General features: G+C 33.6%; 1 long non-coding RNA gene and 1 other non-coding gene across 2 annotated transcripts in view; both read right to left on the bottom strand.

Moving 5' to 3' along the window:
• LOC127882265 (uncharacterized) overlaps positions 1–22,710 on the bottom strand; it is an 80,157-nt gene extending 57,447 nt beyond the window's left edge. The window contains exon 1 of the long non-coding RNA XR_008050465.1: positions 22,616–22,710. This is a non-coding gene — a long non-coding RNA (uncharacterized LOC127882265). The remainder of the gene's footprint in view (positions 1–22,615) is intronic.
• On the bottom strand, positions 615–703 carry Trnaf-gaa (transfer RNA phenylalanine (anticodon GAA)). The gene is given in 2 exon segments: positions 615–650; positions 667–703. It is a non-coding gene; the product is annotated as a tRNA-Phe (tRNA).
• Positions 22,711–23,529: the final 819 nt, after the last annotated feature.

Consider the following 23,529-nt stretch of genomic DNA (forward strand, 5'->3'; position numbering starts at 1 on the left):
ATATTGGGACTTAAAAATTCCCAATAAAAGGTTTAAAAAAAACAAATTAAACTTTTAGAAGGGAAAAATACGTATAGGGCTTTCTCAAAGAAGGAAAAAAGCTTGAGTCGGCAATTATCAGACCATAGTCTACGACCTCCTGTAGCAGTTGCTTCCATTCGCTGCACTTATCAAAATACATGTTACATCAACCATCGATAGATGAAGCATTCATGATCACAATGGAGGACTGATCGGGGATGTGTGTACAAGGCGATAAAAAAACATTGCCTAGAGGCTTATCTCGATTGGCGAGCGTTAATCCCCTTGTTTATCAGGGACAATAAAACATAGCTGCTCTTTTGTTTTGAGGGAAAGTGTACTGTGGGCCCTTGCACGAGAGAAAAAATTGCAGTGGGCCGATTATTTAAAAAAAATCATAGTTCGACAGCCAGCTGGGGGGGCCGGGCCCCTGGGCCCATGGCCTGGGTACGGGCCTGCATTACATACAACGTTTGCAAAGCGCATTTCGCGTAATTTAAATATGAAAGGGATTGCCTCTTGTAGGATGTTGATTTTCGGGCATTATCTAAGGTTTCACAAAAACTGTCAGCCGCCGAACAGTGTTCCGTTCGTGCCGGAACCCGGGATTGAACCGGGGGCCTTTAGATTTCAGCATGTATATACCTTCAGTCTAACGCTCTCCCAACTGAGCTATTCCGGCTGACAAATATGTCAGATTCGTTATAATGTTTTAACTCTAATTTCAAACTTAATTTACATTATTTCAGCCCGTAATGAAAAGCAAGCATGTAGACGCAAGTAAACTCTAAACGACGCAAAATGGGCACACTTACACTGTCAATTGATTAATAAAAGCCGGCAAGTAATGTTGTGTTTTTAGACAATAGCGACATGAAAGTTCGGTTATGTAGGAAACAAGATGGCGCTGTCCATGGAGACGTCACCTGCAAGGGTTAGTTTATGCGGTTTTCTGCTTGGATCGACGTCATTCTGGGTGTATTTACTATGCAATTTACTCACAATTCTTCAGGAATTATGGAACAGTCACTTTTGGATTGTCATTGTTGCCGGGTGGTCTTTCTGCATGCTGGGAATGACACGGATGTTGTTGACAGACAGGCAGGCATACATTGAACACGTTCAGGTAGTTTTTGTTATTTGTATTTGCCCTTTTGCATCATTACGATTAAATACGATATATGGTTAGCATTGATGAACATGATATCATGATAATGATGCCAATGATTGTGATTGTTTAATTTATGGGAAACGGGGAGAAGAGGGGAATTCAGTAGAAGCGTCTTTTCCATTATCCCAGTGTGACCCAAGTTCGAGGATGTAACGGTTACATGAAGCAATATTTAGAAAATAACGAAAGAAATAATGAAAAGTTTAATGGCACAAAATAATAATTTTAAACTCGGTTGTATTACTTTGAAATGATTCCAAGACAATAATCATCCATTTAATCAATACAAATAGAACATCGTCGAATTTAGCTGTCGTCGAATTCGGGTTACGGTAGGATATACAGTCGATTGGTGTATAGCGGATTTTAGTGAGTAGCGGATAGGTTGAACTTTTTTTGCAAAATACATTCATTTATATTAAGATTTATAGTTTTCTATTAATTGAATACATAAAGCCTATCATTGTTAAGTCGATTCATGTTTTTGTTTATGTGTGTCAATGTTTACAACTGTTTCTATTTTCGAAAGCAAAACAAAGTCACGTTATGTACGCACCGTTTTTGTGACAACAGGAAAAGTGCAGACGAATGGTTTCTTGAATTTTGCAGATTTTATTTGGTAAACATAATGTTCATTGATGTAATATTTTAGTATTATGTGTCCTTTACAAAAGAAAGAATGCTCAGAAACCAAATTGATGCGTACCATATAAAATAAGCATGAAAGCTGCAACTCAGGATTTTGTGAATAACGGACATGTGATGACCCATATTCAGGAATGTGGGGATTGTCTCAAAATAAATATAAACTCAATTGAAGTTGTCCATGTGGTAAGCGTGTGGCTATAATATTAATAAGTAAAAACATCATTTTTAATGAAAAACTATCAAATTATAACCAAAAATTGATTTCTCTGAAAACGTATTTTCCGCTATCAAATCTATATATAGATTTAACTCAAAATGACCCGAATATAGAATGCATCGCTTTGAACAGCAATTACTTCATCAATTGTGCAGCGATTTCCATGAATTTGGTCTTATTAAACGCAAAAATGAATTTCCTTTCTGGAAATGTACATATATTTCAATTATTTGTTATAAATGCTGTGTCAAATTTCAAGAAATAATACGATACACATGTAATCCGATAAAGACCTAAGCGATCCGGTAATGGCTGAATCAGTGTACCATGAAATTCGCGCTGTAAACAAATAATATTTTTCGGAAATTTAAAACCGCTGGCATGTTTCAATAGGAAAGACATGTGTCTTTCGAGATTTAATGGTATAATTACCGAATGCATGATGTATTAATTGAAATTAGACTCGGAGTGCTTAGCTATCCGCTATATCGGACTGTATTCAGCCACTGAAGAGTTAAAGGGATCTTTTTACATTTTGGTAAATTGACAAAATTGAAAAAAGTTGTTTCAGATTCGCAAATTTTCGTTTTAGTTATGATATTTGTGAGGAAACAGTAATACTGAACATTTACCATGGTCGAATATAGCCATTTTATGCATCTATTGACGATTTAAAAACCTGAAATTATAAAGCATTGCAACGCGAAACGATTGAATAATTTGGAGAAATCTGTTGTTGTTTAATTTTGTGAAACTACGAAAATTGCTTCTTCTTCTTTTCTTCTTCTTCTTTTATAATAATGGCTATGTTCAATACTGATACATTATGGCCATGCGTGGGGGGTTAAAAAGAAATAGATTGATAGGTTTCCCGAGTTACTCAATCCACTCAGGAAAATCCTATCAACAGTGACAAAAAAAGGTGCAAAACCTAACACCTTAAGCCCTTAAGACTTAAATATATACATATACAACTGTGCATGTGGTGAGAATATTAGTCGAGTTAAAAACAGGATAAAAGAAACATGTGATCTAAGGAAGGAACACTTAGATCACTTATATCACTTATATTGCTTATATAAAGTAATATGATTATAGGTGCTACCTAATTTACAGGCAAAAGCTTTTTAAGTTTTTTTGATAACCATGTATTTTTTATAAATATATTGACATGATTGTGTTCAAAATATTATAATTGTTGCAATAATTAAGTAATGCATCAAAAAAATCAATCTTAATTTTTTTTGTTTTCCAGCCACAGGAATTTAAAGCAGGTTCGGTGGCTGTGGTATAGTGGATGGGATGTCTGGTAACTGGCTTAGTCACTAGGAGGTCTCTGTATTGATCCCGCATTCTTTAGATAAACCTTAAGACATACTATGGCGTACCATTTGGGTTGAAAGTCAAGAAGACCTACAAGGTAAAAAGAGAAATGTACATCGAAGTACAATCATTGTACGTCGACATACAAATATAAAATACACTTCGAAGTACATAATTGTATGTCAAAGTACTATTTGTACTTTGACATTCATGTTTGTACTTCGACTTACACATTTTCTGAACAGCCAATCAAAAGACTTGTCTCTTGAGCGCTTTTCCTTCAGATTTATTCAGAACAAATGTTTAAAATCTCTTTTTTAATTGAGGACAAAATGAATAAAAATATCAGAATGGCAAAAAAAACAACATAGAAGTTTCAAGTATTTAATGCATTGAAATAGATTATATACAAATTTGAAGAAGATTCAATTGTTACCTTTTTAAAATTAAAATTATTCAGCATATTGTGAGTATTTATTGATCATGCGGGGCGAAGTATCACGACCGTCCAGCGCATTACTGTGTAGGAAATTCCCAACGGTAACCAAACAGTTACCAAACATTATCGGGATAAATAATGTATAATTACCTCCCCATTGGTCGTATTTTGTGATAACCATAACTTGCATAAGTCAGAGATTAATTCCGCAATCAGGTCAATAAATACGCACAATATATATAAGTTAGCGGACGATAGTTGCATAATTTGGTATAAATTATAATAATAATAATGTTTAATAAATACGCACAATATCTATGAGTTAGCGGTCGATAGTCGCATAATTTGGTATAAATAATAATAATAATAATGTTCAATGTCAAATACCTCTTAAAGCAACAGATGTAAGGTGTCTTCTGATTGGCTAACACTCATGGTGGGTGAAAATTGTACGTCGAAGTACATTTCTCGTTCTACCTAGTAGGTCTTGTAGACTTATGACGTCATGGTACGTCATATAGACACTAAGTACTGGTCCTACCCAGGAAACAGTTTGTTTCATCAAATGTCTCAATTCAACTTGACAGCTTGCTATAAAGCAGTTGCATTTAGCATACAGTACACTGATTTAACATAATCAAAATCATGTGATGTGTCAAATCAATTTTGATTGACAAATTTGACAGGATTTTTTTTATCCCATAAGTTTTAGACCGTCAAATAACACACACTACGTATTGAAGGCCTTACCTGGAGCTTTCGTCTGTATATCACTGACTTCATCAGAAGAATGGTTTCTACTGTTGGGAAACGTTAACACCGCTAATTGTCTTCTTATTTATTATCAATGTATAATTATGTGTAACAGCATAACAACATACTTGTTTTGCAATTAAAATATTTAATAAATACAGGTATCTTGCAGGTTTCTATATAAATTTTCTTTCGAAAACTATTGTTGAATAGTTTAAATTTTGTCGCCACTAAAATACTAGCCATTTTGTAGCAATTCTTAAATCACAGTCTAAACTGCATGCACTTAGCTCTATAGTTACAATTTGAATGCAAATATTAGAATGCATCATGTTATATCATCCATATTTTTTTATTTAAACATTCAAATAACACAGTACATATATAAAAAGGTATGTGGTATTGTGTGGAGATACAAAACACTTCACATCATTTATTTGCACATAAATAGTTACAAAACAAGTAATACTAAAACACTGTCATCAACCTACAGTACAAGAATATTTACGTATATGAAATTACAAAGTGGTATTATTTTATTACCTTTTACAAAATTAACAATGCTGGTTTTGTACTAGCCATAAAACATTTATCATGGATTAACAAGAAGCAACCAATTTATTAATTACATAATAGAAAGGAAATCATATTAATTGCATTATGCATTTACTAAACAAGCTATTTGCTACTGTTTAGAATTACACTATCTTACTAAAAATGATCACAACAGGTACTTAGTGCTTTTAAATACTTATGGTAAGTTTTGTATTACTAGTAAGTTTGACATTTATTGGCAGACACTTGTCGATATACAGACTAAATTTGCATGGGAACTTTCATATTTTTTCAGCATAATTGCCTTCAAATTGTTAATATGACAACCCTTTGACATTGTTTGCACATCTGATCTTATTATACCATAGCTGATTTTGGTTTATAAATAGACAGATATAGACTTTTTAAAGTTCTATAAAAGTTCACACATGTTCCATCCAAGTAAACCAACAGAACCAATAAAGATCACCACAGATAATTACTGTGTGTATAGCTTGGAAATTTTGATAGTTCAGGAATCCCTCCTTTGTTGATTTCTGTTAACCAAAACTGTCAGTTATGCTGGATAGAATGGATTGTGTGATGCCCAGCTCTTGCCTTGGCAGAACAGCTTCTAAAAACGAAAAACCAACAAATATCTTAAAATTTGATCAATAATGCAGACAGTTTATAAATGTCTTGTTTTTTTGTTGATTTCAAATCTGGAAGATTTTTTACGTATAAGTGTGGTACGAAAATCCAACGGTATCGGATTTTGTGGTTTTAGGCCTAAACTTATTATAGTGATATGTAACCTTTCCGGATATCGGTAAAGTGCGAGCAGACAAGGTGTAAATATGTTACAGATAAAAGCTAAAAGACTAAAAAGTTAGATCGGAATATCTTTAAATTTTGTGAATAAATGTGTTTCTGATGGATAACAACGACAACTTAACAGAATATTACTCATGATCACACGTAAAACTTCTTTCTGAGAGCGAATGGAAAATGCTTCACGAATTCTGACAAATAAACAGTAGGGTGTCGTTATTGAAAAACCGCGAGAATACTGGAAGAATAGAGATGCAAACTATAATGTTTAAAACAAATAATTTTTTAACAAGCGTTTGTGATTTGTCAGGATACTAATAACAATAAAATATCGAAAAGATCAAATCAAATAAATTGGACAGAAATCTGAGATTCGGCAATATATTTAAGACGGGTTATGGTCACGTAAATTGTGTTTAGTAAAGACTGTCACTATATGTAGTGAACCAGTCTTCGGCGGTTACTGGAGGTTTCGGCGAAACACCAGTTCGGCGAATTGATTATAAATAGTAGGTGTTAAACCGGTTCGGCGAAATGATTTATGGTTGATCACGCCTTTACATAACTACTTAATAGGTGTGAATAGATCGATGTACAGCATTACTATCACATTCAAATTGTCGGCGAAGTGTTAGCAAACACTATTGTGTTGCCCATCAGCAGGTCAATTACTATTGTAGTTGATTGCTCAAATCAGCGCACGAGGAGCAATTAAACAGTATGCATGAGTATTTAATCGTGTGAATAAAACAAAGGAAAAACAGTGTGCAGTGTAATATGTTTTTGAAATACCTTTTAACGATTGTTCAACATGTTCATATTCACAAATTTACTTGCAAGTGATTATACATAAAAAATAGTCATAATTACCTTATTTACTTATGCAATTCACCATTATATATGCAACGACATGACAACACATGAAACACTTGGAATACACAATATTTATATGCATTTACACATACACATGTACTAAGGCAATCAATTTGCAAATGATACAACACAGACAATTCAATATACATGAGAGCATAGCTTTTAACAATCGTCGTCGTGGATGGCATCAGTTGTTCTGATATTAGATTTTTTATATGCCCCTGGATCTGCGGGATGAGTATGTTCATTTAGACTGGCTGTTAACATGTCGCCAATTGACGAACCTCACTGTCCAAATTACAATCCACACAAGACCACTCCATGGTCAGTTGTCCACTTGACATCAAGCGGTACTGCTCAGATGTAATACCGGTGTCGCATTAACGATGTTGCCACCGACCACAACCGTCACAACTTACGGCGTGCATACGCCGAGTCACATTTTTCATGCATTTTATACAAGGATATTCATTCGCCATGATTGCTAGAACGAACATAAGTGACCATGTCGACCATTTATAGAAGTCAGCATAATATGACATTCATCACTAGATACCAAACTGTGAGCTGTTTTCAGGTGTTGAAATTTGACAGCCTCACTTGAGCCAAGCGTTCTTTATAATAAGTGTGAAACAATATCGCTAATTAAAATATACAATTTGGATGTGATAGCAATGCCGTACATCGATCTATTCACACCTATTAAGTAGTTATGTAAAGGCGTGATCAACTATAAATCATTTCGCCGAACCGGTTTAACACCTACTATTTATAATCAATTCGCCGAACTGGTGTTTCGCCGAAACCTCCATAATTCGTCTTCGGCTTATACCCACTGAAGATGAGTATTCAGGGGAGATAATTGAGTAAATGACTAAATTCTGGAATGGTTGCAAAGAAAAACAAATAATTCGATAATATTTAGTGCGATTCGCTACACAATTATGATGTCTCTGATATCATTTTTCCTGGGGTATGTATTTACATGTGATTTAGCATTTGTCCAAAGTGTTTTTGATTTGTTCAATGTCATAAATAGCATCGCGAAAATATATGTCGCGTGGCAATTTTTTTTTAGACGCATCCCTATGTGGTATAATGGTATTCTTATGTAATTTTATGTCTAAATTACCATATGTATGAACGGTCAACGCCCCCTTCGCGGGCTCTTGCCCGTATAAAATACGTCTCGTATAGATACTTGGCAGGATGGCGGAGCGGTCTAATTGGTTTTCACTCAAGGACCCTGGGGGTCACTGGTTCGAGCCCTGCAGCGGGCTACTTTTTTTCCCTTTTTAGCTTGACTTTTATATATGAAATATATGTAGTGGAGCTATCCTACTCATCCAGGCGTTTGCGTTCCCGTTGGCGTTTGCGTGCAAATGTCAAAGTTTGCTTACTACCCCAAATATTTTCATTGTCCTTTGACATATTGCTTTCATATTTTGCATACTTGTTTACCAACATGACCCCAACCTATAAATAAGAGCAGACAACTCTATGAAGCATTTTGTAATAATTATGGCCCCTTTTCAACTTAGAATATGCAGGAATTGTTAAAGTTTGCGTACTACCCTAAATATTTTCAATGTCCTTACACAAATTGCTTTCATATTTTGCATACTTGTTAACCAACATGACCCCAACCTATAAACAAGAGCACACAACTCTGTCAAGCTTTTTGTACTAATTATGGCCCCTTTTATACTTAGAATATGCATATTATTGATAAATCTATGTTAAAGTTTGCGTACTACCCCAAATATTTCCTGTGTCCCTTGACATATTGCTTTCATAGTTTGCATACTTGTTTACCATCATGACCCCAACCTAGATACAAGAGCAGACAACTGTATCAAGCAATTTGACAGAATTATTGCCCCGTTTATACTGAGAATATACATATTATTGATAAATCTATGTTAAAGTTTGCGTACTACCCCAAATATTTCATGTGTCCCTTGACATATTGCTTTCATATTTTGCATTCTTGTTTACCAACATGACCCCATCCTATAAAGAAGAGCAGACAACTGTATCAAGCATTTTGATAAAATTATGGCCCCTTTTATACTTAGAATATGCATATTATTGATAAATCTGTTAAAGTTTCACAAAACAACACTTACCTGACATACCACAATGCACTCCACCCAAACCATCCCCCACGCCCCCCCCCCCCCAATTTTTTTTTGTTTTCTTATTTTTGAAAGATCATCTATTAAATAATCACACACCTACATTATTACCCCCCCCCCCTCCCTCTCCATTATGGCTGACGTTATACTGTCAAGCACTCGAATAGTCCTCTGACAGCTCTAGTTTAATTTTATTCTTGATTTTTACTGGAGCTATTTAGATCCAATGTTTACATTTATCAATATAAAGCATTTAATGACAAACTTTAAAACATGCCAAAATCTGTGAAAAGGCCCCTTTAAATTGAATTAACATGTACATTCTATATAAAATGAAAATAATGTCAATGCATGTGAGACATATAATTTAATGAAAGGAAACATAATTTACATATCAGATATTTCCTTCTATCAAACACATTTGAGAAAGGCTTTCCACCAACCCTGATGTGTCTGTTTGTTTCCTTTTATAGAAGAACACAAAAATTGTACTATTTTTTAAATCAATAAATTATTCTTCTTTTAGACATAAACAACTGTTTAAAACAAGACTATCCAAAAAGTGTTTAACCTGATGTATTAAAGACTGGTATAAATCCCATGCTGCTGGTCGGAATGTGGATAAAATAATTGAAATTCAAAAGGAAAAGTTGAAAATTAAAACCTTACAAGAAAATGCTAGCTCGAATGGAATATGAGCAGAAAACATGACATCGTATTTTTACATTCATGATATGTTATTGCGCATTCACACCTGAAAACTCTCCAATGTGAGTAATTCTATGTCAATAGTGTTTTTCCGATTAACATAAATGTGTTCTGCATTTTAATTCAGATCGTTTTAATCGGGGCATTAACAGGTCGTTTTTGTTCATATTTACATTTAACAGTGCCTGTTCATTGATTTATATATGTTTGTTGCCAGTTTGTAGACATTTGTATTTAAATTCTGAGTTGTCATATAATTACTTTAAATATTTGTCATTGAAAGTTTCTAAATTCTAATATTTGCTTTGTGCTTTTATAAGAGAGTCAGTTGCATCATGCATTTGATATCTGACATGTATTATGTTGTTTTAAGGTACTTCATCGTTTTAAACCAGTATTAAAATTAATATTATTTTTTGTGTGTAAATATTGATTGACACACTTCAGTCACTGTCATACTTAACTGTCAGTTTCTGAAAACATTTGTTTTAATAGCAATTTGCATTACCATATATACTTCTGGAATTTTCTATTGAGAAATTGTATTGTTTTTTTACTATTTCCGGGTTGAAATAATTTTTCTTTAGAATACTTTGTGAGAAGGTTGTGATTTGTTATTGTTTAGTTTTTATTGTTCAGTGTTGTGTTGTTTATCTTCATTTTCCATTTTTTGTACATGTGTAATAATCATTAATAATTATGTCAATACATTTAAGTCGGTTTCTTGATGCAGGGCTTCTGCTGTCTAAAATGTCCATTTCGCAATTTCGAATTATACTGTCATTTTTGATAATAAAACTCTTTAAACAGTTAATTGTATTGACTGTGGTTTTCGCTCTGTCCGTCAGTCTGTCAGTCTGCCACACTTTTCGTGTCCGCTCTCTAATTCAAATAGTTTTCATCCGATCTTTACCAAACTTGGTCAGAAGTTGTATCTAGACAATATCTAGGTCAAGTTCGAATATGGGTCATGCCGGGTCAAAAACTAGGTCACAGGGTCACTTAGTGCATTTCAATAAATTCTATCAACGCTTTTATTGGGGGCATATGTCATCCTATGGAGACAGCTCTTGTTTCAATATGGGCGGGCACAATTTATATAATTAAATTATGGTACTGGATGAAACTATAGGAAAGATTTATGATTAGAAATGATTTGGACTGGAATACATCTTAGACAAATGTGTCAAGCCAAGCTTTCCCTTGACAATTTCCCTTTCCCACTCAGAAGCAAAGGCAAGATGCGATATGCATCCAGCATAATGCCAGAACAGCCTGCATGTAAATCACAGTCTGATCGGGTATTATGCTATTTGTTGCTCATCAGTATCTTTGGGTTTGAAATATATAGATATAGAGATGCTGAGTTTACCTGAATGATGATCACAAACATTTGTTTGAGTAGTCTTTGAAGATGTTGCACGTTAAATTAAAATAGTAAAGCATGAACTATTTAATAATTAGCAAGAAAACATAAATGACCGTAAAAAATAACCATAGCACAAAAGTTGTCCTGATTTCAACGAAGTGAATGAACTAGAATGCTCAAACTAAAATAGCATTTGTGTTGAAATAAAAACAGGTGTAATTCGGTGTATAACATTTTAACAACATAATTGCCGATAATCGAATTCCAGTCGCCCAGACGTTATTTGTATTTTTTGTGTAATTTAAGTCGATGGCAGGCGTTTGTTCATTTGTGTTCCGTCTAGATTTTCGGGTGTGAAGTACTTCAACGGAAAGAAAAATGGCAGTTTCTTCATGGCAGGATTATCCAACACATTAAATGGCGCGTTCCGACGAACATAGTTAAGGCACTGAACTGCGCATCATTCATGGTATTCGAAAAGTCTTTAGGAGAATCTTCTTGTCAGCTGAATTTTCGTGCGAATATCAGATAAGCATTTATGAGTGAAAACCGATGTTTTCTGCTTAGTTTACATATACCAATATCCAAGTACCTAGCAATATTTATTTAATAACCAATTCAATATTTAAGAACAAACGAGCAAAAAACATTATTAAGGAACATTATTTATTGAAGAATGTATTTATCTAAAGTCAATTCTGAATAAGCTGCACGTGCACTCGATATATATATATATATATATATATATAGTTATATATATATATATATATATATATATATATATATATATATATATATATATATATATATATATATATATATATATATATATATATATATATATATATATATATATATACTCAGATGCAGTGAGACTGTTGTAAATTAAATTAGATAATATATTCGTTAAATATCGCAGTCAACGGTACATGAATCGGGAAGCTGTTGACTGGTAACACGAACACTTTGCGTTATGCTATCATCAGCAAACTAAACTATAGACTAGTAATTGGACACGTAAAATCACGTGATATTAACACATACATATAAATATATATATATGCATTCAAATTTAGAAAATATATTACAATATTTTTCATTCAATATAAATAACTATAGTGGCATTACGGTTGATGGTGTCATTAAGCCTGGAAAAAAAGAGAGTCAAAATAATACTCATGTATTGTTTTGTTCACTACGAACATGAATTTACCAATACAACCACTAGTTCCATCATTATCTAATAATCCATTAATGAAGCACAGACTAATACAGATTTTGAAATTTATCGTTTTCATTCCTCCTCAGCGTTGAACGCATACACATAAACATTGAATGATTCGAATGTGCCCAACCGAACTATAACACCAAAACTGACGTTGTTTAAATAAGATTAATTTTTTTATTTATTATAGCCATAGCTTGGAGATCAACCATGAGTGTTCGAAAGCAACCTGACGAATTTGTGTCATGGTCATTGTACGTGATCAAGCTGAATTCCAACATGTGGTGGATTTCTGCGTAAATGGTAAAGCTTGAACTCTTGCTAAACTGGATAATATCACCGAAAGTTACATAGAAACAGCCGAAATTGTAAAACACGTACATGTAGTAGTAGCGGTAGTGGTAGTAGTAGTTGTAGTTGTAGTTGTAGTAGTAGCAGTAGCAGTAGTAGTAGTAGAAGTAGTAGTAGTAGTAGTAGTAGTAGTAGTAGTAGTAGTAGTAGTAGTAGTAGCAGTAGTAGTAGTAGTAGTAGTAGTAGTAGTAGTAGTAGTAGTAGTAGTAGTAGTAGTAGTAGTAGTACTAGTAGAAGTAGTAGTAGTAGTAGTAGTAGAAGTAGCAGTAGTAGTAGTAGTAGTAGTAGTAGTAGTAGTAGTAGTAGTAGTAGTAGTAGTAGTAGTAGTAGTAGTAGTAGTAGTAGTAGTAGTAGAAATAGTAGAAGTAGTAGTAGTAGTAGTAGTAGTAGTAGTAGTAGTAGTAGTAGTAGTAGTAGTAGTAGTAGTAGTAGTAGTAGTAGTAGTAGTAGTAGTAGTAGTAGTAGTAGTAGTAGTAGTAATAGTAGTAGTAGTAGTAGTAGTAGTATAAGTGATATGACAGGGGTCGCTTATTGCTATCGATACAGGTAGATTCATCATAGTGAATTTAAAGCCAACTCCTTTTGTATTTCATGGCCTTATCAAGTCCCAAGATACTATTACGCGGTTTCTGTGTATTATTGCACCTGAGGCTAAAGAACCTGTCAAAACACAGATTTTGTATATCAAACAAATTGAGTGCTAACCAATAAACATTAATGTTTCACATACATTTACTTTAGTTTATGACTAATTTTCATTAAATATTTTGTACATATTGCATCAATATAAATTTAGAGTTAATTGACGATTGATTGAATAAAAACAGTGTTCGATGCTTAATGTGAAATCGGGGCCCCTGTCCCGATTCGATGTCTAATAGAGGCATGTCAATATTTAACTTTATTGAGTCATCAGTGTTTACTTCTGGAAAATGAAAACATTTGTATTCATGGATCCGATTTCTTAAACACATTTTTGCAATATCGGCCAGAAAATATTAGTTTTTGTTAGTAGTATACTCATTACTTACAACGGTAAAGGTAGCATGATTGATTTTTCTAAGTGTCCCGTTTTTTTTGGTCAAATGTCATGGCATTTATTTGTGGAATGTTTCCGATTAGCAGCTAAACAACACCTGCATTTATGAATATGACACTTTCAATTGCAGCTAGTGGGCAACATAGGTCCACTTTTTATGGTGGTTAAAATAGTGTGTTCTGATTGGATAATACATTCATTTCTGCGTGGTAGAGTCCACACATAGGAGGAGCTATGGGTTGACTGACTAGATCGAAATATGTTACTGAGTATTCATGTTTTAGATGCACCCACACGGGCCCTTGTGTCCGATTGAGTCACTTATGCCCCTTTTTAGCGAACATTTAATGAAAACTCATTTTTTGCCACTTGTTTACGCACATTGAAAGTATGTTTTGCCACTTTTCTAAAACTTCGTATTTGGCAGAACTTGAAAATGATCGCGGGAGAGCTGCAAAAACGTGTTTTCAATCAACCGTTAAAATTATGTGATACATTTAGTCTTGTCAAACTTCCTTTATTTCAAACATAAGTGATTCGATTTTTATGTAGCTTCTCGCAGCCTTTACAAGACTAAAGAAGATCGCACAAACATTTCGCTGTCACACCCACGCGCATTTATTTTCCGTGTAACGTCCTGAATCTTGTATGCCATGAGCATATATTATAATGTTATTAATTAGTTGGATTCATAATGGCTTTGTTATTGAGCTGAAGACAGCCGTATTGGCCTGCGGCCTCGGGCCAATACGGCTGTCTTCAGCTCAATAACAAAGCCAATATAAATTCAACTAATAAATGACAATTTTATTAATTAACTTTATAACATGAGTCGTGTTCTGAGAAAACTGGGCATAATGCATGTGCGTAAAGTGTCATCCCAGATTAGCCTGTGCAGTCAGCACAGGCTAATCAGGGACGACACGTTCCACCTTAACTTGATTTTTCGATAAGGAGGGACTTCCTTTAAACTAAAAAGTACCATAAAAGCGGGAAGTATCGTCTCTGTTTAGCCTGTGCGGACTGCACAGGCTAATCTGGGACGACACTTTACGCACATGCATTATGCCCAGTTTTCTCAGAACGCGACTCATATTATTCTAATTTCAGCAAAAAAAGCTTAAATTTCACTTTCGAATAACAGGTTTTTGCTATTAAATGAAGTATGAAGTTTTGAAAAATAGCAAAATTTCTGTTCTATTCAACTTTTTCCAGTTTACATTCCCTTGCAAAATGCTTTGAAAATGTTATGTACACCAAAATACCTATTAAGAGATATCTTGTTAATATAAAACAAAAATTGAATATTGTTGCAAGAGCAAACATATGTTCCATGCATTTAATTGCAAAAGAATAATTATTATGTCATTAATATTGTAATATGAAGGCGATATTACTGATACATATCCTCAAATATTGAACCTTACTGTTGTGGTTACACTGCACAATTGTTATTGTCGAAAAAGGGAGCTGAAAATATAAGGGGCTGAGTGCTTTAAGTAAACTGCAATATTATATTTTTAAAGATTTAAACTTTTGCACCAAAACAAAGAATACAACTTTAAAATGGCGTTCACAATTGTTGAAATAGATTCTCATGTAAGGCCGAGTTTTTCCTGGTTTCTGATTGGCTGAATCTCGTATTGGCCGACCTTTTTCTCGTATAAGGCGAGTTTCGAGCTTTATTGGCGAGGCTTAGCGTGTATGGGGCGAACAAATTGAACACATTCTCGTCTAATATTACAAAGTAAATTAATAAAAAGTAATATAAAAGTTTTAAAAAATACAGGCGCCCGAAAATTTAGAGATGTGTATGCTATGTTTGTTTGTCTATATTATATTGAAATAAAAACAATAAATCAATGTGAAATATTATTGTATTGAAATCGTCTTTCTCTCCTTTGAAATAAATACAACTTCACATCTTTGCAATCACTAACCTAAAATGATACGTAAAAATATCAACAATAAACGTATTGCTTTCTTCATGCGATATCATTTCAAATGCTGTTGGAAGAAACCATTGTTTATTACCGGTTACCCAATAACGCAAATTATATAACGTATTTTTTTTACGCCGGCATAACATTTTGAGAGTGTGTCTGTAAATAGGGAATGATTTGAAATGTGTGAGCCATTCACTTTCCGCTGAAATATTATGAATATTGTTACGCTTGCATAGCATTTGAGTTTGGGTCTGTAAGTATGAAACTATTGGAAATACAAAGGATTCGCTTATGAGTCGAAATCTTTGGAATTTTGTAACGCTGGCATAACATTTTTAGTTTGGGTCTTTTTATAAGGAATGACTGGAAATTTTATAGCAATTCACTTTCTGTGGAAATATTATGCAGGCGTAACATTTGAGTTTGAGTCTGTAAATAAGAAATTATTTGAAATGCAAGGGATTTTCTTATTAGTTGAAGTGTTACGCCTGCATATCTTCTTGAGTTTGGGTCTGTAAAAAAGGAATGATTGCAAACTTGAGAGCTGTGCACTTTCTGTTGAAATATTATATATTTTGTTATGCCGGCGTAATATTTGAGTTGGGGAATGTAAATAAGAAACTATTCAAAATTCGTGCTCATCGCTGATGAGTTGAAATGTTTGGAATTTAGTTATGCTGGCATAACATTTTGAGTTTGTGTCTGTAAATGAGGACGGATTTGAAACGTGAAAGCAATGCTTTTTCTGTTTAAATATTTTTTATTTTGTTATGCCGGCGTATCATTTGAGCATGGGTCTGTAATGATTCGAAATGCGAGCGATTTGCATTTGTGTTGAAATGTTTTTAATTTTGTCACACTGGCATAACATTTTAAGGTTTGGTCTGTAAATAAGTCATGTTCAAAATGCGAGCGGTTTGGTTATGAATTGAAATGTCTGGAATTTTGTTACGCTGGCATAACAGTTTAAGTTGTGGTCTGTAATTGAGAAATGATTCGAAATAGACGCGATTCACTTTTTAGTTGAAATGTAAGGAATTTTGTTATGCTGGTGTAACATGATATGTATCTTCAATAAATTAGCATGTCGATTTCGTGTTTTGTTTTAGGAGTTACATATAAATTATTACAAAAAAAGGTTTTTAAGGAAACAAAACCTGTAAAATACCATTTAAAATTGGGATTCATGGACGATCCCTTTTTAAAATAGTTACACCTTACCAAGGCTATTTTGGAAAAACTGAGATTCAAGAGTATTTTAAAAGTTTTGAGTCAGTGCTTAAGCCAATCTTAACATGCGGGCGGAAATTTGCTGCCATACCTTTTCTGAAAATATACAATAAATTCAGGCTCAATTTTGCAAATATTTTCTTGTTCCACATAGGTAAGCCTACAATTGTATGTCCCTAGGGAAGGTTGGTAGATAACAATTATGTGTAGACTATAATTTCAAGTGTGTTAAATTAGATTCTTTAATAGCAACGAGATGGAAATGTTACATATATGTGTATACACATTTTTTGTATTTTCAAGAAAAAATGTTTATAGCTAAAAACGTTTGTACGTACATGTCTTTCAGTGTTTCTCACTTGTGCATAGTATGCGTATGTACATGTATGCTCATTTTAGTAATTATTTCCCCTGAAATCGTCTATGATTTTGTTTCGAATAGGCGATTGTAAGGAGGGGAACATAAATTACAACATCACCTTTGATGAATTCAAAGCTCGTGTGTATAACGACTTTAAGCTATAATTGATTTGAAACGATTAATACAAGCTAATATTTTCCCATAATCGCTGACGGTAGGCTACATATATGTGAAAACATCAGACGTCAAAGTTGTTTTTGTTTCCCCCCCCCCCACCCCCGTGTAAGTTATCAATTCATAACCATGATATACCATACGTTTCATCTCATTAATAATAGTATTTATGTCTTTTTTTCTACACCGTCATTACATGTACATTTATGTTTTCGTTTTGGCTACGTACACATGTATTTGCATATATAATTGACTTGACTTTACTTGTTAAATACTGGTGTAAACTTATTCACATGCCATTATATAGATACTCCAAAAACTGTTATAATATGTTGAAACGCCAGGATGTTTTTAATGTCGATGTATTTTTACAACTTTTTGAAGATCGCCCTATTTGTTGTAACACGTTTACATGGTCAGGGAATTTAGTCAACTCGTCTAGATGTGAAACATATAAAATGTATAAATCATTGCTTAAACCAGAAAAATACGTCGCTTAAAATACCACCTACTATATAAAATAACTTGCAAAGTTAAGATGTGCCAACCACAAGTTTTGTTATTGAAACCAGACAATATCTTGGTATAGAACATGATCTTACTTATTGTATACATTGTCTAAATGTAGTAAACACTTGTGTCATTGAAAACCATTTACATGTATTTTTTCATTGTTCTGAATTTCACCTTTTTCCTTTGTATAGTGGAAACAATAATGAACTCGATTTTATAAATCTAATAAAAACGAAACATAGGCGTAAATTGAATAAAATTACATTATTCATTAATTTTTTGATACAAACAGCATACGTATAAAACTTTTCACAACTCATGCATGTATAATGTTACTTTTTTGTATATTGTATTTTCGGCCGGTGGCCTTTAGTTTCGAAATAAATTGTCTTGTCTTTATAAGATAAATATAGTCAGCGATTGTGTTCGTATGTTGTATCCGCCTCGGAATCAAAGATTCATTTCTGAAAAAGAAGAACACAAATTAACTTCAGAAAAGTATTATTTCAAAGGATAAAAAACACTTTAACAAACCAATGCGTTTTTCTCAAAGTACTATAAGAGATTTCTAAAATTCAAAAACATAAATAATGACAATTACCAGTTTTTCGCCGGATCAAAAACTTAAATCAATATTTGTGGTTCAATAAAAAATAAATGACAATATACATAGAATATACGGTGTGATCTCGCGAGACATCATTACTGAAAACGGAGACCACGGAATTTATGCAAGTACTTAAATACCATATTGCACAAAATCCCATGCCAGAGAGCTAAATTGTTTAAAATCTAAATATAAATATTAAATTTGTATTTTAATAATACTGCATAATTTCAATTAAATCAATTTGCAGCCAATAAATAAAAATCTCACGTGGCATTCCGGGCTGTTATTAGGACAACACTTTCTACGCCAACCCCACCTGCCACATCGTTCGACCAGGCATTCGTTCCACTTACAGTTTAACGCACAGGCGCACCCGTCGCTCGCTAAAATAAAACAGAAACATACAACACATATGAGATGCTTTTGTCCAAAAACAAATTTACAGGTTGCAGTTTCTCATGACAAACTCTGACGCTTCGGTTTTACATTCCTGATTGTTCTTATCGTCGAAAGTGCCTGAATAAAAATATATACAGATCGCGGCAGTCCCTCTGAGATATGGTGTTTGAAATTCATATTGGTACATGCAAGTGATAACATCATAAATGATACTATAAACATATTTCTGATGATTACTTTATTCAAGACTTGTACATAGTACATCGTCTAAACACATACATTTACAAAGAATATGTCAACATTCTAAGACATTCTCATTTCCGAATTTCCGAGAAAAAAATAAAAATGAAATAAAATAATAACAGCACAAAATGAACTGGTAAGAAAAAGGTGTTAAGTAAACATAAATGACGATGCCATTTTTGTAGTGGAAATGCAATGGAAATGAATATATATTTTAAATTGCAAAATATATTTATTTTTATCACATCAATCGGCCAGCGGTGGTGCGGTGGTCGAGTGTTAACACTCTGGTCTACCATTACAGAGGTCCCCGGTTCAAATCCCGGCCGGGGCACTGGAAATTTCAGAAATGCTGCAAGTGTTTCCCACCCAACTAGAGATGTACTGGTATGAAACCCAGGTAATTCTCGCGTGTATCGGTGCTATACACTGAGCACGTAAAAGAACCAAGGTATCTATTCGCAAAGATCTAGGGTATCGCACCCGGATTCCTTGTATCCCAATACTGTCTCTTCTGATTGCTGACTCTTCAACAAAACCAAAGAACCCCATTGGAAAAAAGTGCTTGCACCTCTATGGGTTATCCTTGACCGCAAGGTCAAAATAAATACATACATGCATACAGTGCTTTGACCCATTGATTGCTATTTTCCTACTTGGACCCGAATTTCAACCGATGGAGGCGAATCTCCTGATAGCGTCGGGACCATACATTTGTATTAAACTCAATGAAATTTGTTGCACATATGTGTCGGATTTGCTTAGCCACAAATGTTGACTATATAACATTCCTAATATGCGTCCAGACAGCATAGCGAAACAGTCGCGACACATTCCGATATTGCCCATCTTTATTTTTTAGTTTAATATAAGGACGAAACATTTCTATTTTCTACGAATTCTGTCGTACTTCTTCAAGCAGAATTTATTCAATTTTCGAACGTTAAAAAATCATTTGCGAATACAACAACTACGATGCCCACACATTCGACTTTTGTTTTCAACTTTTACATTCATTTTTGCTGGATGGAGACGTGTGTGACAAATAACATCGTATGACGGTTAGCATCTTGGACAAGACTGTATCTAAAGTATTTTATCCTTTTAAATAATACTTTTCTGAATTTAATGTGTGTTCTTCTTTTACAGAAATGACTGTTTATTTTCTTTAAATTATTGAGCAACAATTTTCCGACTTGACAGACTTTTAATGCATCATGTCTTGTTGTGAGCCGGAATTAAATCATTTCCTAGGCCTAATTGATCCGCAGTCGCCTATTTGTATTCTATGTTTTATTGGATTGAGTTGTTCAAGTTTTGAAAATGATAGTTGTCCTGTTTTTTAGCCAAGCTGTAACCAACTTTTGAAACTGAGTTTCCTGGGCTTAAATCTACTTGCCCCAGGCTAACAGGCAACCACTAAACCTATAAGTTATGATATAAGATCTGATCAGTCTGTCAGTCTGTCTGTCTGTCTGTCTGTCTGTCTGTCACACTTTTCTGGATCCTGCGATAACTTTAAAAGTTCTTCATATTTTTTCATGAAACTTGAAACATGGATAGATGGCAATATGGAGCTTTGCACGTCATTTCATTTTGTTCCTACGTCAAGAATTCTGGTTGCTATGGCAACATTTTTTTAAATCTGACAATGGTGGAGTTTCACCGGTTTGGGACAATATTGCTTGGCAATATCTTGTTTTATTCTTGTTTATTTTTAATGGAACTTTTAAGATCCAATGTTTACATTTATCAATATAATTAAGCATTTAATGACAAACTGTGAAAAGGTCCCTTTTAAATGTTTACCAAAAAATGCCACAAGGTAAAAATTTAGAACTCATTGGTTGTTTATTTGATTTAAAAGTGATTTTGTTTATTTGCCTTGTCAGCAAGTTACTTAGAAGTTATTATCACTTTTATCTTATTTCAAATCATTAATAGAAAAGATATTTAAAGCTTCATTTTGGAATAAACAGGGCTTAATGCATATGAATTAATTGTCATCCCAGTACCAGAGACTCTCTTTAAATGAAAAACACAATAAAATCAGAAAGTGTCGTCCTTGATTAGCTTGTGTGCATTGCACAGGCTTATCAGTGTGCACAGGCTAATCTGGGACACCACTTATTTGACATGCATTAAGCCCCGTTTTCCCTAAAAGCAGCCAATATGTACAGATTTCAATGACAAACTAGCCAATGTCGTCGCACAAGCTGTTAAACACTATTGATTGCATACACACACTCACTGTCTGCAGTGTATCAGTGGTGAAGTATAAACAGGTAGATGCGGTGGTTATTGTTCTTAGCGTAGTTAAGAGCAGGCTGACTTGCAACGCATACCATTAAACTTAGTTCTTCGCAAGCGAACAACTAAAAACGATAAACGACATCAAATTACTGTTCAGAGCGGTTTATTTTATTCTTAATGAAGTTTTCAAGATGTACCGATAATATACAATCATAAATGTGTTTTTAATTTTGTCTGATTTATTAGTGTTATATTGAACTGTTAGATCGACTACTTCAATCAGATCGTTTTCCCGAAAATCCCGAGAGTCCATCTCCAATTGGTTGTGTTTTGTCAAAGAAATCACCTAACTAGAGATCCTTCATAAATTGCTTATTATTGGAATGAAAATACAAGTTGCGAAAGCTGGTTTAGAAGTTAATTTTAGCGGACGAAAAAAATAGGATAATATGTATGATAAACGATAACATACGTCCAAGATGGACCAGACTTGTACAGTCGGCCCATGCCTTATAACGGCTCTCGGACCAAAGACAGTTGGTCAATTTAAGATCCTACCGTATGCTGATGTCTAAGTATTTGTTCTTGATAATTATGCAATAATATTTATAGAAAAATACTACTCAGCTAATGCGAAACATAATTTGCATGTTTTTGTTGCATTTATAACTGTGAATAAATAAAACCTACATAATAATTTGTATTTTATTTCGGCTTGCGTTAAGTATGAATATCATTTCGATAGAGTGTGAAAAGTCACAGTTGCGCATATATTCGTAATATTGCGACATATTTTAATTGGTAAATAAATGAAGGAACAGAGAAAAAAATCGAATTCGGTCTATAGTTATATCGTTAAATTGCCTCTTTCCGTAAAATATTTCGACTGCAATAGATCAAATTAATTTTTATTTGTCCAAAATAACAAGTTGTAATAATAACATCGATATAAAGAAGAAAACTCAACATAAAGATACATGTCATTGAAATGGCATACCTTCTGCCTGCTGCACTAAACTCCCTGCGAGGACGCACACAACCATTAGGACAACCAATATCCTGACAGACGACATTGTTCCGGTTATGATGATAACAAATCCCGAATTCTGTGAAAAAGAACAGAACACATCAGCAGTGTAAATGTGTTAGCATTTTCGTTTAAAATACAATAAATATTTATTAACAATAATTTTTAGACATAAATTTATCCAACGAATATTTACTTTAACTGTAAAATTTAACTCACCTAGTAATAACTTTTACGGCACATGTATCAACTTGATTTCTTATTATGAATACGTGCAAATATATAGGTTTCGTAACAGGATGTGTTTATCATTTGCTCGTTTAGCGCTTACTGCGTTAGGAGAAAAACAAGTTAAATCCGGTGTAATAAAAACATCGAACATACAGGTACCACCATGCACCATTCACATTTAGGGTGTCCAAAAATTATTTGTGTGATTTTATTGGACGTTGATTTCAGCCAATGGTGCACAGTGGACGTTGAGATGTTGATTTCAGCCAATGGTGCACAGTTTAGAAACACTTTCACGCGAAAGAGTCTTTTCCAAACCAGTTTGTCCTGTGTTAGCGGTTTAAAAATAGTTTAACCACTCTGATTTCATTTGCCATTACCTTCAGGTCTCTACATACATGCAGTCGTAAAGTCGTTAAGGATGTGGTTAGGTTAGTCACTAATTCATTACAATATTCAATTCAATTTAGAAATAATATTTATACAACCGAATTCATGCATGGGACTCGTGTTCTATTTTAATCCAACAATTTAAATGTCAAACATTGATAAGGGTATTTATTTACAAAACGAACACGTTTTATTAGCAAAAAATCTCAAATGATTTAATTATTCAAAGTTTGCGATGTCATGGTTCGATGAGTGCGAATGAGATCTGCAATATTCTAATACATTGTAAAACATATTGTTGAATAAATATGTTTAAACCAATATTCTAATAAATCAATATAGACAATCATTTGCAAATATAATCGTTGTACATGATGCTTAACCCCCGAGGTCAATCGCTTAAAATACCATCTACTATATAAAATAACTTGCAAAGTTAAGATGTTCCAACCACAAGTTTTATTATTGAAACCGGACGACATCTTGGTATAGAACATGATCTTAGATATTGT

Source organism: Dreissena polymorpha, chromosome 5 (genome assembly GCF_020536995.1).
Source record: "Dreissena polymorpha isolate Duluth1 chromosome 5, UMN_Dpol_1.0, whole genome shotgun sequence".
Lineage (NCBI taxonomy): Eukaryota > Metazoa > Mollusca > Bivalvia > Myida > Dreissenidae > Dreissena > Dreissena polymorpha.